At 37.0% G+C, this 18823-nt stretch overlaps 1 protein-coding gene across 1 annotated transcript in view; it reads left to right on the plus strand.

Moving 5' to 3' along the window:
* RGS22 (regulator of G protein signaling 22) overlaps window positions 1–18823 on the plus strand; it is a 196896-nt gene that overhangs the window by 110922 nt on the left and 67151 nt on the right. The gene's annotated exons all lie outside the window — the stretch shown is intronic.

The raw sequence follows: 18823 nt of genomic DNA on the forward strand, positions 1-18823 counted from the left end.
GGAAATAAAAAGAGCAAATCATGTAATCTTTTTGACTTGCTTGCTTTTTGCATCCGTGGTTATTTTATTTTTTGGTTAATGGAGCAATTGTCTAAATTGGTTTAGGTTTTAATTATCCAAGATTTCTGCCTCCAGATATAAGAATTGCTTCTAATACCATGATCCTATAGATTTGTTTCACAATATGAAATACCATTGGTTTCTTTATAATAGAAATGCTGTATAACTTCCTTCAAGGGTACATGTACAATACAGATCTTTGGATTGATCAAGCCAATGGCAGAATATAATCAGCTGGCACTGTGTTAAAGTTGCCATTAACTTGATTTTTATTTTGTTTTTATACATCTGATGAGCTGCGTGGTAGGAGACCAAGAGTTGATTACAAAAGACTTACGTGCTTTTCTGTATGCTGATCGACACATTACATACCTTGAAGTTTTACTACCTCAAGAAGTATTGCAGAAATATCTGTAGTCAGAGTAGATGGGAGGTCAGTGATAGTGATTTAGCATGACTAACTGTGGTCCAAGAGTTTGAACGACAGTCTTGGGCACATCCTGAAGGTTTCATTGCACAGCTTCCAGATGGAATCGTTCAGTTAGAAACCAAATGAAATGGTCTTGGCAAGGAGGAAGAGAAACACCACCAGAGTGCAGAGATACAGTCTTTGATCCTCGCAACAACTTGCCAGTGGACCATCTATCACTGCCAAGATTTGGAACCAGGATTTCTGCCGATAGTCCTACTGTTTTTTTAACATTACATACTTGCTTCAGTGATAGACCATTACAATAGAATGAAGTGGATCTGGGTACCACAGTCTTTTGTAAGTTCTTCCATCTTTGTAGAAATCTTTCAAACTGTATCCCAACAAAAACTACACATTTAGAATTTACCACTCTCCAAAGCATATACATTGAGATTTTTAAAAAATTAGTAAATGTATTATACATGCATAAGTATTATACATGTTTACACATATGTATACACAAACATGTTCAAAATAAAAAATCAGTGGGAAGGAGGAAGAGAGAAAAGAAGAGTATAAATTAGAGCCTAGGAGAAAAATTATGTGGAGAATGTAGGAATTAATGAGTAGAGAGGGTAGATAAGAATGAAATGGAAGTGAGGAATAAGAGGATTACTAGGTAAATCCACAGCACTTTTACCACAGAGTGCTATTTAATATAAAGATATTCTTGCAGCAGTGTGAGATTTTTGGCTTATTGAATTGAACATCAGGGTAACACATTTTTTAATTGAAGTATAGTTTATTTACAATGTTTTGGGTGTACAGCAAAATGATTCAGAATATGTATATATTAATTTTGTTTTATACCCAGTAAGTAGTCTTAACTATTTTTTTTATTACCATCAATGCTGTGTAGATTTATTTATTTAACATCTTTATTGGAGTATAACTGCTTTACAGTGGTGTGTTAGTTTCTGCTTTATAACAAAGTGAATCAGCTATACATATCACGCACAAATTTCTTGCTTACCATTGGTTTTTGCATCACATTCCTTCCTTTGGGTTTGATTTTTCATTAGGATTTACTAGTGGTAAAAATCAGATTTTTTTTGTCTGAAAATGTGTATTTTATTCTCTCATTGATCATTCAGTTGAATATAGAATTCTAGGTGGACAATTTTCTCTCAGCACTTTGCAGATATTATTCTACTGTCTTCTGGTTTCCATTGCTATTGTTGAAGAGTCTGCTGTTGCTCCCTTGAGGGAGGATGTTTTTTCTCATTCCTTTTACAATCTTCCCTTTGACTTTGGGGTTCTGTATGTCACCTCAATGTGTTTACTACAGTTATCTTTCTTGGGTCTAAGTTGCTTCTAGAATCTGAGGAGTCATGTCTTTCATCAATTCTGGAAAATTCTCAGCCATTAGTTCTTTCAGTCTTTCTACTTCTCTTTTCTGGATTCTCTGGTCAATGTTGGTGCTTTTCAGTCTATCCCATATCTCTCTTAATCTCTCAAGTTTCTCCATCTTGTAATATCTGTGTTATATGTTTTAAAACTGAACAAGATCAGTTTGTTTGATCTGTTTTCCAGTTCATATTTTGTTTCTTCAGCAGATTTCAATCTGCTGTTTAACACATCCATTGAGTTAAATCATTTAAGGAATTACTTTTTTTTATTATTAGACATTCTACTTGTGTTTTTTAAATCTTCTTGGTGATTTATCTTTTTGTCTTATTTTTCTTCATGTTTTTAGTTCTCCTTTTATGTCTCTAAGCATTTTAAACATATTTTATAGTCTGTAGCTGTGTTAGGTATCTATTCCTACACAAGGGTATTATCATAACTTTGTAGCTTAAACAACACACCTTTATTACCTCACAGTTTATACGGATAAGGAGTCTGGGCACAGCTTTGCTGGGTCCTCCACAAGGCTGTAAATCAGGATATTGACCAGGGCTGGTTTCTCATCTGGGTCTCACCTGGAAAACAGTCTGCTTCAGTGCTCACCTGGTTGTTAGCAGCATTCAGTTCCTTGCAGGCCACCAGAATAAGAACTCATTTTTTGTTAGCTGTCAGCTAGCAGCCACTTCAGCTCTCTGCCATGTGGCCCTCTCCACATGGTAGCTCACAACATGGCAGCTTGCTTCTCCAAAACCAGCAAGGGAGGGAGTTTCTTAGTAAGACTGGCATTACCATCTTATGTAACATAATCATGTACACGTAGTCACATAAATCTCATCACTGTTGCTGTATTCTGTTGGTTAGAAGCAAGCCATACGTTATGCCCACACTTAGAGGGAGAAGGTTATGAAAGGGAATGAACACTAGGAGACAGTGTTCATGGGTGCCACCCTAGAGTCTGGCTGCTACAGTATCCAATAATTCCATGATTTGTAGTTCTTGGGAGAACTAATTCTGCTATTTATTATTTCTGCTGACATGGTGGATTCTTTCCTTGTGTGCTTTGTAATTTTGAATTATGAGCTCTTATAGTGAATTTTTTATCTGTGGTGCTTCTGTTAGGCACATTTTTAATGCTAATTTGTCATCTTGGGGTTTCCTCATTTGCCAAGTGTAATCTTGAAAAACACACCCAAATGATGGTAAACTCATGATAGTGCATCCTCAGGAGATATTTTTCTCTTACATAGAGTAGAAGCCAAGACAAGCAAGCTTCTTTTTTGTGTCCTAGGTTTGGTAGGTGTATATATGTACATTTTTTCCCACTCTATGTTTCACTTTGTGTGTACCCCTTCAAGGACCATGGTGTACGTATGGGTCTCAGTGTTACATTTTCACTTTGTGAGGGTCCAAGGCCTTATCTCCTGTACCCTGTGGCTCTTATAACCCACATCCTTGATTCACCCCATGGTAGTGTCATCATCAGCTCATGCTTAGCACCCTGGTTTTCAGTACACTCCTTAATTTTTACCCATGGTAATTTTCCTTACTACCACAGCTATGCATTTAAAAGGATATTAGTTATACTTTATCCAGTACTTCTAGGCAGTTTATAGAGAAAAAGGTACAAGTAATCTAGCCTGCCAACGTACCAAAAAAGGGTGTCTCTGCAAGAAGCAGTCATATATTTTCTAATTTAATACCCATAGTAAGAATGGGAGGTATTTTTATCCTATTTTTTATAGATAAAAAAGAATCTAGATCTCTGAAATGTTAACTTTGCCAAGGTTTCGTAGCTGAGAACAAACTTAAGCTCAAACTTGAGGTGCAAAACCTACTTCAGTGCTGTACTTTGCCTTCTCTGCTCTACGTATAAAAGTTCATCACGTCTACCTCAGAGGACTTTGTAAAGTCTGCATAAGATAATGTAGGTGGAATATTTTGTAGTTTAATGTAGGGCACTCTATGAAATAAGTAGGTATTATTATTATTAGAGTCAATACTTAAGGTTCTATCAATTGCCTGGTTAATGGAGAAAGAAGATAGGAATTTGAAGAAAATAGGATAGAAGAGCAGCAACTCCTAAACCAACAGCTATTCATTCAACCAATACTATAACTTATTCTGAGATTAAAAATACCACTTAAATCAAAATATGCTTCATATAATTACAACCTTTTAAGCTATATTTTATAATATTTTGTTACTCACTTCTTAATTAACATTCACAGAGAGCCTGGTATGTGCCAAGTAATGTTCTGTGAATGCAAAGATAATTAGGAGAAAGTTCTTGGCTTAAAGAGCTCACTTTCTAGTGGGGGAGAGAGAGAATTATGGAGGTACTTCAGTCACATTTAAAATAAAACCAGATAATAGCATCTTAACTGGAAATTAAATAAGTTCTTCCTTTACTGGCAGATAAAAGTTGGTTATCGTTTTTTTTTTTTTTTAAATCAACTTCTTTTCAAATACCTGTAGAAGGGAGAGATCTATTTTTTTTTTTTTTTTTTTTTTTTCCATTTTTTGAGCCAAAAACTTTTCTCCTTTGGTCTTATTCCTGCTCTGTGAAGCAATACAAAATAAATCTCTGTCTTCTGGGTGACAACTCTTCAAACAAAAATATTATACCGTCCAGTTTTATTCATCTCAACAACTTTAGACTAAATCTCAAATCTTTTACATTTGAGATTTAGGTCTTTAATCTTAGCTAGATGAAATCTTGACATTTGGAAGTCCCATTCCTGACATCTCCACCCAGTAATTTGACAGCTTGTAAATATTCTGACCTAATGCTCTAGTGAGCGACTCCTGTGCATCTATATCCCTACAAAGAAATCAGTTGATGGGTCCCATGGCAAATAAGTCAGTGTAAGTGATTACCCCTATTTGCCCAGGATCTCTAAGGGTTTACTCTATTTTTTTTTTGGAATTTTATTTTACTTTATTTTATTTATACAGCAGGTTCTTATTACTTATCTATTTTATACATATTAGTGTATATACGTCAATCCAAATCTCCCAATTCATCCCACCACCAACTGCCCCCCCCGCCCCGCTTTCCCCGCTTAGTGTCCATACGTTTGTTCTCTACATCAGTGTCTCTATTTCTGCCTTGCAAACGGGTTCATCTGTACCGTTTTTCTAGATTCCACATATATGTGTTAATATACGATATCTGTTTTTCTCTTTCGGATTTACTTCACTCTGTATGACAGTCTATGTCCATCCATGTCTCTACAAATGACCCAATTTCATTCCTTTTTATGGCTGAGTGATGTTCCATTGTATATGTATATACCACATCTTCTTTATCCATTCGTCTGTCAATGGGCATTTAGGTTGCTTCCATGACCTGGCTATTGTAAATAGTGCTGCAATGAACATTGTGGTACATGTCTCTTTTTGAATTACAGTTTTCTCAGGGTATATGCCCAGTAGTGGGATTGCTGGGTTATATGGTAGTTCTATTTTTAGTTTTCTTTTTATTTATTTATTTAAATAGCAGTATGTGTATGTGTATTTAGCATTGTCAGCTATTCTCTTCTAGAATTTCACTATTTATTTATTTATTTATTTTTGGCTGCGCTGGGTCTTCGTTTCTGTGCGAGGGCTTTCTCCAGCTGCAGCAAGCGGGGGCCACTCCTCATCGCGGTGCGCAGGCCGCAGCCTCTCTTGTTACGGAGCACAGACTCCAGACGCGCAGGCTCAGTAGCTGTGGCACATGGACTTAGCCGCTCCGTGGCATGTGGGATCTTCCCAGACCAGGGCTCGAACCCGTGTCCCCTGCACTGGCAGGCAGACTCTCAACCACTGCGCCACCAGAGAAGCCCTATTTTTAGTTTTTTAAGGAACCTCCATACTGTTCTCCATAGTGGCTGTATCAATTTACATTCCCACCAACACTGCAAGAGGGTTCCCTTTTCTCCACACCCTCTCCAGCATTTGTTGTTTGTAGATTTTCTGATGATGCCCATTCTAACTGGTGTGAGGTGATACCTCATTGTAGTTTTGATTTACATTTCTCTAATAATTAGTGATGTTGAGCAGCTTTTCATGTGCCTCATGGTCATCTGTATGTCTTCTTTGGAGAGATGACTATTTAGGTCTTCTGCCCATTTTTTGACTGTGTTGTTTGCTTTTTAATATTGAGCTGCATGAGCTGTTTATGTATATCAGGCATTAATCCTTTGTCTGTTGATTCGTTTGGAAATATTTTCTCCCATTCTGAGGGTTGTCTTTTTGTCTTGTTTAGAGTTTCCTTTGCTGTGCAAAAGCTTTTAAGTTTCATTAGGTCCCATTTGTTTATTTTTGTTTTTATTTCCATTACTCTGGGAGGTGGGTCAAAAAAGATCTTGCTGTGATTTATGTCAAAGAGTGTTTTCCTCTAAGAGTTTTATAGTGTCTGGTCTTACATTTAGGTCTTTAATCCACTTTGAGTTTATTTTTGTGTATGGTGTTAGGGAGTGTTCTAATTTCATTCTTTTACATGTAGCTGTCCAGTTTTCCCAGCACCACTTATTGAAGAGACTGTCTTTTCTCCCTTGTATATTCTTGCCTCCTTTGTCATAGATTAGTTGACCATAGGTGCGTGAGTTTATCTCTGGGCTTTCTATCCTGTTCCATTGATTTATATTTCTGTTTTTGTGCCAGTACCATATTGTCTTGATTACTGTAGCTTTGTAGTATAGTCTGAAGTCAGGGAGTCTGACTCCTCCAGCTCCGTTTTTCTCCCTCAAGATTGCTTTGGCTCTTCGGGGTCATTTGTGTCTCCATACAAATTTTAAGATTTTTTGTTCTGGTTCTATAAAACATGCCATTGGTAATTTCATAGGAATTGCATTGAATCTGTAGATTGCTTTGGGTAGTATAGTCATTTTCACAATATTGATTCTTCCAATCCAAAAACATGGTATATCTCTCCATCTGTTTGTGTCATCTTTGATTTCTTTCATCAGTATCTTATAGTCTTCTGAGTCTTTCACCTCCTTAGTTAGGCTTATTCCTAGGTATTTTATTCTTTTTGTTGCAATGGTGGATGGGATTGTTTCCTTAATTTCTCTTTCTGTTAGTGTATAGGAATGCAAGAGATTTCTGTGCATTAATTTTGTATCCTGCAACTTTACCAAATTCATTGATTAGCTCTAGTAGTTTTCTGGTGGCATCTTTAGGATTCTCTATGTGTAGTACCATGTCATCTGCAAACAGTGACAGTTTTACTTCTTTTCCAATTTGTATTCCTTTTATTTCTTTTTCCTCTCTGATTGCTGTGGCTAGGACTTCCACATCCTTGTCTTGTTCCTGATCTTAGAGGAAAGGCTTTCAGTTTTTCACCACTGAGAATGGTGTTTGCTGTGGGTTTGTTGTATATGGCCTTTATCATGTTGAGGTAGGTTCCCTCTATGCCCACTTTCTGGAGAGTTTTTATCTTAAATCGGTGTTGAATTTTGTCAAAAGCTTTTTCTGCTTCTATTGAGATGATCATATGGTTTTTATTCTTCAATTTGTTAATATGAGGTATCACATGGATTGCTTTGCATATATTGAAGAATCCTTGAATTCCTGGGATAAACCCCACTTGATCATGGTGTATGATCCTTTTAATGTGTTGTTGGATTCTGTTTGCTAGTATTTTGTTGAGGATTTTTACATCTATATTCATCAGTGATATTGGTCTGTAATTTTCTTTCTTTGTATTATCTTTGTCTGGTTTTGGTATCAGGGTGATGGTGGCCTCATAGAATGAGTTTCGGAGTGTTCCTTCCTCTGCAATTTTTTGGAAGAGTTTGAGAAGGATGGGTGTTAGGTGTTCTCTAAATGTTTGATAGAATTCACCTGCGAAGCCATCTGGTACTGGACTTTTGTTTGTTGGAAGATTTTTAGTCACAGTTTCAACTTCATTACTTGTGATTGGTCTGTTCATATTTTCTATTTCTTCCTGGTTCAGTCTTGGAAGGTTATACCTTTCTAAGAATCTGTCCATTTCTTCCAGGTTGTCCATTTTATTGGCATACAGTTGCTTGTAGTAGTCTCTTAGGATGCTTTGTATTTCTGCAGTGTCTGTTGTAACTTCTCCTTTTTCATTTCTAATTTTATTGATTTGAGTCCTCTCCCTCTTTTTCTTGATGAGTCTGGCTAATGGTTTATCAATTTTGTTTATCTTCTCAAAGAACCAGCTTTTAGTTTTATTGATCTTTGCTATTGTTTTCTTTGTTTCTATTTCACTTATGTCTGCTCTGATCTTTATGATTTCTTTCCTTCTGCTAACTTTGGGTTTTGTTTGTTCTTCCTTCTCTAGTTCCTTTAGGTGTAAGGTTAGATTGTTTACTTGAGATTTTTCTTGTTTCTTGAGGTAGGCTTGTATAGCTATAAACTTCCCTCTTAGAACTGCTTTTGCTGCATCCCATAGGTTTTGGATCATCGTGTTTTATTGTCATTTGTCTCTAGGTATTTCTTGATTTCATCTTTGATTTCTTCAGTGATCTCTTGGTTATTTAGTAACGTATTGTTTAGGCTCCATGTGTTTGTGTTTTTTATGTTTTTTTCCCTGTAATTTATTTCTAATCTCATAGCGTTATGTTCGGAATAGATGCTTGATATGATTTCAGTTTTCTTAAATTTAGTGAGGCTTGATAGGATTTACTCTTACATCTGCAAAATTTCACAAGAGAGAAAGGAAACTAAAAAACCAAGTCAATTAATGTCATCAGGCCTATACCATCTCTTGGTGTTTTTAGGAAGCTGTAAGTTGTGATATAATAATAATGTAGAATTCATTTATGTATTCATTCAACAATGTTTTATTGCTGTCCTTCTCAACCTCTCTGGCCCCAAATCATTTAAATTTTCCATTAGGTGATCTTAGGCACAGTGTGGATCCAAATGAAGTTCATTCCAAGTTGTGCCCTACCTCAGGGTTCTACAGTAATGTCGATGTATTTGGCCCCTTTGCTCCTGCTCCATTTTCTATTACTGTAGAAACAGGAAATAAACATAACCTGGGTAGCACTTAGACCAGCAGTTACAAGCACATTTGCCCTTGCCTAAAAATGTTGCAGATATTTCCACAAACATTTATCAAACATCTAGTACATGAGGCTCTGATCCATGCTGGAAGCACTTTGAGGAACAAAGCACATACAGGTGCTACCACCTAAATACTATCAAAGTTCAAGAATATGCTCTTGGGCTTCCCTTGTGGCGCAGTGGTTGAGAATCTGCCTGCCAATGCAGGGGACACGGGTTCGAGCCCTGGTCTGGGAAGATCCCACATGCCGTGGAGCGACTAGGCCCGTGAGCCACAATTGCTGAGCCTGCGCATCTGGAGCCTGTGCTCCGCAACAAGAGAGGCCGCGATAGTGAAATGCCCACGCATCGCGATGAAGAGTGGCCCCCACTTGCCGCAACTAGAGAAAGCCCTCGCACAGAAACGAAGACCCAACACAGCCATAAATAAATAAATTAATTTAATTAAATTAAATAAAAAAAAGAGTATGCTCTTTTTTTTGCCTCCTTTTCCAGAGAGTCCTAGAAAGATTGAGAAAGAAGAGACCATGTAGCTCTTTCTCTATGAAATTTGCATTGTCCTGACAATGTTTTCCAATGAAGTCTGAGCTAATTTTAGGTAACCAAAACGTTGGGTGTTAACCACAAATTCCTTTAAAAAAATTTTATGGCATAAGAGGGGCAGTGTTGAAGATTTTTTTGATAATCAGCTTAGCTTTTTCTTTGCTTGCTGTCATCCATTACGTTAATTGTTTAGCTCCTCTCTTTACTTGGCATTTACAGGACTTAAATACTTCAGGGTGGTCCTGACATTTTCATTAAAGTGGTATGAGCTAAATGCTCCTTCTCTAGGCTGATGGTGTATTTTCAGGTGCACTAACAAAGATCATTATTTCTTCATACAGCAGTAGTATTAAGAATCAAGCTGTGTTTCCTAAAAGATGAATGGGCATGGGTGAGGGGTCAGGTTGGGGTGATGATTAAATGTGGAAAATCATGTACCTCTTTATAGCTTAATGGTAAATTTCAGAATCTTCATAATTAGGTTGTTTCTGAGTATCAGGCCTGTTATTATTCAGGCTTTGTTACATTATTTATTTTTGTTAACTGAGAGATGGTGTCTCAAGTACCAATTGGGCTTGGACTGTCGAACACTATGAATCACTGAGCACGGAATCCACAGGGTTCTTGTCCTGCATCCCATTTTGTGGCACTTGCTGGTGAACTGGACTAAGGAAGAACACATGTAGCAGCCAGCTCTCTGGCTTACAGTTATTCATTCGTTTTCCCTGTTCCTGATGTTCATACCAGCTACCCATGTTCAGTCCTAAGATTTTGAATATTATAGGATTCTGGACCAAAAGAGATCCTTTTTTAATCCTTTTGTTTCCAGAAAAATCAACACCTGAACTTCTCTAAACCATAATTATCATTATACCTGACCTTTATTTAATGTTTACTATCTGTCAGGTTCTGTGGAAATCACTTTACATGGATAATTTTATTTAATTCTTGACAATTCTAAGAGGCAGATATTGGTGTCCTCTCCATTTTACAGATTAGGAAACTGAGACTTAGAGAAGTTGAGTAATTACCTAAGGCAATACTTTCCATTTAGCAATTAGCGAGCTTGGAATTAGAACCAAGTATTCTGACTGCAGACTCTGTAGTCTTAACTTCTAAGTCATTGCTTTCTGATTAATTGTCTCTAGAAAAAAAGGAGTATCTGTTTATCACCTTGTTTAATTTTTCACTTTGGTATCTTAAAATATCTTTATGAACATTGAATATCAAATTTCACCCTTAATAGTTTCCCCCACTGGACTATAAGTTCCAAGAAGACAGTCTGCTTTGTTTACCTCATATATTCAGAACTGGAGCTGGCACATAAAAAGTGTTGTAATATTTTTTGAATGACTGAATGAACTCATTGGCATGCTTATATTCTTAGCAACATATTGTAAGCCTAATTATAGATAATAATTGATTATTTATAAATGACTGCCAGCTGGGTGCTTTTAATTGTTAAAAAAATTTTAAATAAAATAGCTTCATGAGCCCCCATATACCGTCACCCAGCTTCAACAATGATCAAAATTCTGTCTTTCCAGACATACTGTGTTTATAGTCCAAGATTGCTCTTAGTAAGGAGCCCTTTACAAGCTTCACTGGAGCAACAGTGAAATCTCCCTGTCTCCTCCCACCTCACTCAAGGAACTTAAAAGTAAGGTTGTTTTCTGAAACTTAAACTATGAAATCAGTGTGTAATAATTCAGAATGGATATGAGCAGTTGTCTAGAGACGGAATGGCTTCACAGGCCTCAAGACTTCTAATGAACATGCCAGTACATCTAAAAAAAAGAGTGTTCTGGGCAAGAAGAGGCATTGATCAGCAGCAGCATCCAGAAAGAGAGGTGTTGCAGAGGCAGTCCTTGACCATGCCCTTGAAGCGCTATCCTCAGCCAGCTGCTCCTGTGAGCAGCTGGGCAGCCTGATAGATCCGGAAGGAAAGAACATTCATAGGATCATAGTTAACTTCCCTTATTTTGACTCCAAGCAACCTGCTACATTTGAGCTTGCTTTCCAAGGTGCCATGCTGGTGAATGTAAATATCCCATCTGTTTGGTGGTTGATTTTCTCATTGTAAAGTAATTCTTCAACGCCCTGGTTTTAGTATCAATTTCTTGTGCTTTGTTGGCCTGGGTTAGCTTCTCTGTGAGGCAGGTTTTTTAGGCCCAAAATGTTAATATAGTCATGCTTTTCTTACTGAATTATTCTTTGTTCACTGATTTTCAAGGAATTATTTTTATTAGAGGTTAAATAATTCCATTAGTTTAAATATATAGTTTGCTTTTGTCTGTTAAAATGTTTTTTAAATTGAATCCAAAAATTATAAAAATAAAATCCTTGTTTTTTGCTTAGGTTGCCTAAACTGCTTAATAATAACTCTTTTTTTAAAAAATTTTATTCCATCATATACTGAGTTGATTTTTGCTTAAAATACCTTAAGCAATGGCCCGAGTCAGTCTTAAGCCTAGTCTGTTTTGTCCCTTCAGTTTGTGGTTTGTTTTTGGCTTTACTTAACATGTTGTTTTCCCTTTTGATTTTTCATTCTGTCCAAAATGATTCAAGTTTGTTTTACTCTTTTATCCTATTGGCATTTTCTTAGGTTCTCTTTTGCACTGAATTCTGCTTAGTAGAATCTGAGTAATGGCCAGAAATTCTCTGTTTGATTGTCATCACATTATCTTTTTTGTGCAACTCCATCTTGTGTTGATCTCTGCAGTAGTTTGCCTCTCAGTATCAGGATGTTGCAATCTCTAGATCCCATCTTTAAGATTCCTACTTGAAAAACCCCAAGGTCCTTCACATGAAAATCCATTTGTGGAAAGCTCCATCTGTAATTTATTCCCTCTCGGCATAGCTCCTCAGTAAAGTTTTTGAGTTCCTTGTGGGGTATGAGAGGTCGTTAAAAATCATCATTTTTTCCTCCTTTTGCAGAAAAAAACAACAACATTGGATTGCTTGAACTTGCTCATTATTTTTCTTCTTCCTCATATGAACTCAGATAATGATGTTCTATGTCTGCTAGAGCTGTGAAGTTATGAAAACAGACTTCTCTTTTTGCTGAAGTAAATATTTTGTGATTTCTGAAAGTATCCCATATCAGGGCATTTACATTCCTTTTGTAAACTCCTCTAGGGACTCTTTGCCTTAGCTCTTTGGAGCACAGTTTCATTTCATTTTTTTATATGAACTCCAAGGATGGAATTATTGAGCTCAGTTGAGAAGATCCCACGTTACTTGCTATTTGCCTTCAAGTACAGTAATATGTTTTTGTTGTTGTTGTTACAGCGTAGTGGACATCTGCTCTGCTGTGTTCAAGATTATCAGTGAAGTGATTTTGGTCTCTTTGGGGTCCAGACACTGCATCAAGATCCATTAGTACCAGTTAGTTTTATTTCTCATGATGCTTTAATGTTTCTCCTTCGTAGCTTCTCCTTATACTTTCTCATGAGAACAAGTTAGCAAGCTTTTCCCAACTAAACTCTTACTTCTTCTGGTTTCCTAATCCGACTGAAGTTAAATTTAACATTTGAAGTTTAACTTTGCCCTTTTCCAAATAAAGACTATTCAGGATGTAAACAAACAATTTTAAAGAAAAACTTACTTGCCCTGCTCCTGTAGTTTGACTTTAACTATTAAAAAGAACTTTACTGTAGCCGTATTTTTAAAAATGGATGCCAGTTAAACAGTATTGAAGTAAACTGTGTTATAAACTGGCATATTCTGGCCCGAATTAGTTTATTCTGGTATGTGGCTTTGCCTCCAGTGAGTATATGAATTAGTTGGTGTCATTTGCTTTTTTCCTACTTTATTTCTCTTTCTTTGGTAATCATGACAGGAAAAGAGAATTATCTTTGCCTTATACTCAGTGGTATGATGATAAATGTTTAATAACCACCTCTCTGGGCGGTGGATAAACAGCCCTGATTTGTAGCTTTTGCTGATCTCTGGGTGTAAATACTCTCACCGTGGACGATTACAAGCTGCCAACGTGGCGTTACTGAGCACAGAGTTGAGAGGAGAGGCGCAGCAGCCCACCATTATGCAGTATTTCCACCAGACAGATAGAATAGAGGTAAATAAGCTCAAGAGCATGGACAGTCGTAAAACAGTAAAATCATTAGGATGTAATCGGTTTTGAGTATTCATCATCTTTGTTTTTGATATAATTTGCTTAATTGTAAGTTTATATAATTTTTTATTTTTATTTTTTTAAGAAATTCACGTTCTTTTATTTATTTATTTATTTATTTATTTATGACTGTGTTGAGTCTTCGTTTCTGTGCGAGGGCTTTCTCTAGTTGCGGCAAGCGGGGGCCACTCTTCATCGCGGTGCGCGGGCCTCTCACCATCGCGGCCTCTCTTGTTGCGGAGCACAGGCTCCAGACGCACAGGCTCAGTAGTTGTGGCTCACGGGCCCAGCCGCTCCGTGGCATGTGGGATCTTCCCAGACCAGGGCTCGAACCCGTGTCCCCTGCATTGGCAGGCAGATTCTCAACCACTGCGCCACCAGGGAAGCCCATAAGTTTATATAATTTTTGATAGTGACTGAATTTAACAACCCACTCACCAAGTTCCTGAAAATTCGTGAATTAGCTCTTGTAAGCTGGCTTCAGTTTACAGTGGAGGAAGAGATAATGACAAGGGTAAAGGATCAGTCTGATCCTCTCAATCTTATATTTCTCTAATGTTATCGCTGGAGATCCTGACCCTCCACCTTCAAATTTTTCCTCTACCCTTTAGAGACTGCCAATGAACTCCTCGCTTGTACCTACCAAAGAAAGCATATTATCTTTGCTCCAGAATCTCCAGAGCCTGCACAGTTTGTTTAGTATAAACTGAAAATAAAAGGAGTTTAAGAAAAATCTTTGTATATTTCAGTAGCCAAAGTTGTTTTCGTCTTTTATCTTTCGAGTGTATGAAATAGTGTCATGGGTTTTATGGGATATTTCTTCTTCTCAGGGGCCAGCGAGGTCTTTGTTGATACTACCCTGTCAGTCCATCTGGCAGGACCCTAATGCTACCTCCCAATAAGTAGAAGGAAATAGCAACAGCAGACAGCTTTATATTTCCTCTACGCTCTTGGTGGGCATGTTGGACAGTTACTAGAAGATGGTGAAAGATACATATCTTTGTGTAGCCTTACATGATTAGAGTTACTTCTTTTACTATTGCAGTGGAGTAATGGGTCTAAGAAAAAAGGATTTGCTAAAGACACCAAATGCTGAAGCATGAATGTTTTCTCCTAATCTCTGGAATACTTTAATAAGTTATTTTGAAAATCTTCTTTTTAAATGTCCCCAGTTTTATTAACCTGGTGATATGCTCTGCTAGTTGTCCTGTAATCCGGTATTAAGATCTCACAGCATATAGGTTTTTACACATCTCGTACCTAGTTTACTGAGGGACTCATTTTACGTCATACAGTTCTGCAGTTGGCCTGGAGGTGACAGCAGAACATCATGCAATCAGTGTTACCAGGCAATCATAGAAAGATACATACACATGATCATTAAAATAAATACATCAAGACAAATTATGTGAAACTGTTCCATTAACATAACTAACAGCTGAAATGTAACATAGCAGATCAACACATGTGCTACAGCATTTGGTGTTATTCTTGACTTTGCCTTTTAAGGCTACACAGAAATTGTTCTTATTTTCGTTGGAACACAGATGAGTATCAAGCTGCAGCTCATCAAATGGCCCCTACTTATGGAAAAGATGCTTTCCCAAAGACTGTGCTCACCTTTGGCACAGCGAAAGTACTTCGTTGGGTGCTTCTACAGCATGATAATTGGAATCTAACCCCATAGCTGGCATCATTTAGTCCTTGGTACAAAGAGAAACCCAAATAGCACAGAAAGTTTTGGAGGCTATTTCACTATTTTTTTGCTTTTTACACTGTTAAAAACAAGAATAAACTCAATAAACCCCAAATTCTCCTTCCTCAGGTATGTTCATCTAGACTTTATGATGCAGTAAGAAAACATCAATACATTTCAGGGTCTATGAAAATCAATAAAATGTCGGAAAGCCAAGCCTGGAATGCATTATGATATATTTGAAAGGAGATTGGTATCCACTTTCATCCAAGAATATGCTCATCACATACACTTTCAAAGTGAATTTGAAAGCTATTAAGTGGCAATGCTGAAACCTTGCATGGAAAGTATCTTAGCATTGGAAAAAATATAAATTGCAATGGGAAGTATCATATTTTAATTTGAGCCGTCTCCTATGTAGTGCAATACAGTTGTTGTGTTCAGGATATTAGCTCTAAGTAATGAAGCATCTGAGATTTCCTTGAAAGGCAAGCAGACACATTTTTGTATTTTTTCCTATAATTCCAACAAGGTCATGTGTATTAAAAATAATTTAAATTAAATGTTGTTTGTCATCTTACTGTCCTTTAGAAGGCAAATGTTTATCAAAATCTCTCTCTCTCTCTCTGTCTTCATTTCTCCCAGTTTGTTTCTCCATTCCACTTTCCAGTTCCATTCTTCCTCCTGTCTCCAAGGTATCTATCCTACACCTTTTTTTCTTCATAGTCTTGAGGGTTTAGCTAAACAAGAAAATTAACTCCCAGCATTTCAAGACTGTAAGAGATGTTTCAGGGGGAGGCATGGCTTTTTATTTGCATATCTGATACAGATGCCAAGAAAGTGAGTCACAGGCACAGGTATAGAGCAGGGCCGGGCAAGCCGCCCATCGTGCATTTCCTGCTTACATAACCTTTGAGTGTCTCCAGGAGAGATGGGGTTTAGAGAGAGCCATGCTGAGTGTAGTGCCAGGCAGTCTGATCACAGACAGGCTTGTATCCCTTCTCAGAAACTTCCCTGCTGGGTTGTTAAAGAATCATAGGTTAATGTTTAAACTGGAATCATGTCGGCCACAGCTGTTTGTGAGTGAATCTCCACTTTAATGTGAATCTGAGTAGCTGACTAGGATATGAAGGGAGCATTGTCCCCTCCAACATTAGCTACATTGTTATTTAGTCAGTGGCTGAAAAGGAAGAACTGGGTGGCCAATAAGAAAGCAAATGATGCAGGATACTTAAATGATGTTTCTAACCTGTGATTAGACTATATTACTTAGCTATAATAAAGCATAATCTTTATGTTTCATTATAAAGTCAATTTACATCAACGTGCAAATGATTTTCACCATCTTTATATAGATCTTAAATGTGTTGTTTAGCTTTTTAATTTTGTTTCATATATATGATTACATCCCTTATGTTTGTTATATATAGTCAGTTGGTCAGTTATCCACTTAAAGATGATCTCTGGATTATTAGAATCACATATTAGAAAGACATTCTCAGATGTAATGGCAAAATTAAGTTGAATATACTATAATTTTACTGTGTGGCCTAATTAAGGATTGGTAAATCAGTTTTCTCCTCCTTACCCCTGTAACCACCTTTGTCCCCACCCTCCTGGAGAGGGGAGGAAGAGGGAGAGACCAGAGACCAAGCCTCAAAGGAAGCCAGTAAATGCGCACAACGTGGGCTTTCAAGACCCTTTCTAATGCTTCCAGTTCTGTGATTTTATAATAAAACTGGTAAAGAGTCAAGAAGGCGAGGGGAGTATATTACTCTTAAGGATTATGCTAGTTATCATAGCGGGGGTTGATATTTGAACAAAGAGAAGTTACTTAGGTGATAACGAACAATGTTCTGATAAACTGGCTTCGAGAAAGCAAAAAAAAAAAAAAAAAGTCGGAGGGCGAACAAATACCTACATTTAGGTACAATCAGAGAGAGGAAATATTTTAAAATTTCTTTTAAGATTTTGATTTAGAACATTTATTCTTAACAGGGAAGTCTGTGAAACTTCAATCCAAGTTCTAAATAAAATATTCCTGCTTTGGGATTTTTGGCTTTTGATATCAGGTATTCAATTCATATGATTTCAAATTAGACAAATGTGTGTTCCTTAGAAAGGAGTTCCTCTGCCTTTCTTTCCTTTATTTTTAGCTTTAAATATGTGTCGAGCACTTCCAGGTGTCTTGTTTTAGAGAAACTTTCATTTTGTCTAACTGGTGGCAGTTAAATATAGAGAGACCATATAATTTATCATCTAAACCAGGATTCTTTCAAAAATAAAGGGGGAAATATTAATAATTATGCCAGGATGGTAGGCTTAAACCAGAATGAAGTCACATGGCTACCCTAATTGTAGCTCCTTGAGGTTATGGGATATGCAGTTAAATCATTTGTGGAAAAAAACAGACTCAGAGAAAAAGAGATCAGATTTGTGGTTACCAGAGGTGGGCGGTGTGGGGAGGGAAAATTGGATGAAGGTGGTCAAAAAGTACAAACTTCCAGTTACGAGATAAATAAGTACGAGGGATGTAATGTACAACATGATGACTATAGTTAGCATTGCTATATGGTATATATGAAAGTTGAGAGTAGATCCTAATAGCTCTCATCACAAGGAAAAAATTCTTTGTCTTTTCTTTTTGTTTCTATATGAGATGACGGATGTTAACTTGTTGTGGTAATTATTTCATGATGTATGTAAGTCAAATCATTATGCTGTACACCTTAAACTTTTACAGTGCTATATGTCAATTATATCTCAATAAAACTGGAACAAAAAAAAAAAACTGGAACAAAATAGTCGAACAACAGCAAAAAGTGTACATGGAGCCCTGTGACTTTATAGAGCACAGTAAGAGTGTGAGGTCAGGAAGTAGGGAGTAGCCTGGAAAGGGTCTGATCTAGCTTGGAGAGAAAACTGTGTTTTATTATGGTTTTTGTTGGGATGGAACTGCTGCCCCTTATTTCCTCCTCATATTTTTATATTTGTCAGTTTTTTCTTGTTTTATTGTAGAGAGTTAAATTCACAGGACTTGCATTTGAGGAAGAAGGAAAGTGAGGAAGAGTCAAAGACTGTGCTGTGAATCGTATGAAAACTGGAAAAGGAAAAGATAATGTGTTATATTACTGAGTCATTGAGTTGGAGGGTCCATAGGCTATCCATGTAGCTATAATAAGTAGGCAGCTAGAAGCAAAGATTTTCAGTTCAGGAAGGAAATCAGGTCTAAAGCTGTGTATATTTGTGTTTCTTCCACATATAGTTGATTGTTAAGTCTCTGAGAATGGATGAAGTCTTTAATTCATTCCTTCATCCATTCATTCATTCTAAATGTATCATTATGCTAGATGCTAGGGATACAGTAATAAACAAAGTAGACCAAATCTGTCTTCATAGAGTTTATAGTCCAGTGGGAGAAACATACAAATACAGGGTCCTGTGGGCACACATAAGAAAGATACCTAAGCCAGACTTCAGGAGTCAAGGAAGACTCAGTCCTTTAGGATGAATAGAAGCCCAGCAAAGGGGAAAAGAGGAGGAGGGTGGA

The sequence above is a fragment of the Balaenoptera musculus genome, chromosome 17 (assembly GCF_009873245.2).
Source record: "Balaenoptera musculus isolate JJ_BM4_2016_0621 chromosome 17, mBalMus1.pri.v3, whole genome shotgun sequence".
Taxonomy (NCBI): domain Eukaryota; kingdom Metazoa; phylum Chordata; class Mammalia; order Artiodactyla; family Balaenopteridae; genus Balaenoptera; species Balaenoptera musculus.